At 39.3% G+C, this 766-nt stretch overlaps 1 protein-coding gene across 2 annotated transcripts in view; it reads right to left on the bottom strand.

Moving 5' to 3' along the window:
• DAB2 (DAB2, clathrin adaptor protein) overlaps positions 1 to 766 on the bottom strand; it is a 54115-nt gene that overhangs the window by 46738 nt on the left and 6611 nt on the right. The window lies entirely within an intron of this gene.

Genomic DNA, 766 nt, shown 5'->3' on the forward strand with positions numbered 1-766 from the left:
CAAACAAGGTAAATCTATTCAACTTTTTGAGCAAGGCAACAAATAAGCCAATGCATAAGAAGTTGGACTTTACTTGAATCTAAAACTATAAAAAGTCTTGTCTTGAGATGCAGACTCTGGATTCTGTCTTTAACAAATTAGGCGAGGCTTTTAACAAGTACCGTGGCTCCCTTTCCTCTCTTACATTTTCAGGTAAAGATCAAGTGCGTCCAAGATCATGAGAATGGCAACTATATATGTGTCATAGTTCAAAGTTGAAAGACATTTCCCTTCCATCTACTTGTTTTGGTCATTCATTAAAAATGTAAGAAGGTATAGCTTAAGAACTAGTTTCTAAGGTAGTCATTTAGATAAGAAGGGACAGAACTAAGTAGGATGGAAAGGAAGAAGTTAACTTATTCACCAACAACAGGAAAACAATCCAGTCTTGCCTTAGAAGGAAGTTGATTAGGAATTTAGAAGTAATCTGTCTCAGAAATATAGGTTGGAAAAGACCACATGGTCTCCTTTGTGCTTTCTCTAGACCGTCCATATTGCACACTCCATCTTGCATTGTATAGTATTTGTTGTTTACTGTCACATACTCAGAGCTCCACCAAAAAGGTCTTTCGCCAAAGATTAAGGAGAGCTCAATTCCAAATATTCTCGAATTCTGGTCTATGGCCAGGTCACCCTGAACAAGCCCGATGGGTGATCTCAGAAGCTAAGCAGGGTTGGGGCTGGTTAGTACTTGGATGGGAGACCACCTAGGAAGACCAGATGCTCA

The sequence above is a fragment of the Pteropus alecto genome, unplaced genomic scaffold (assembly GCF_000325575.1).
Source record: "Pteropus alecto unplaced genomic scaffold, ASM32557v1 scaffold338, whole genome shotgun sequence".
Taxonomy (NCBI): Eukaryota; Metazoa; Chordata; class Mammalia; order Chiroptera; family Pteropodidae; genus Pteropus; species Pteropus alecto.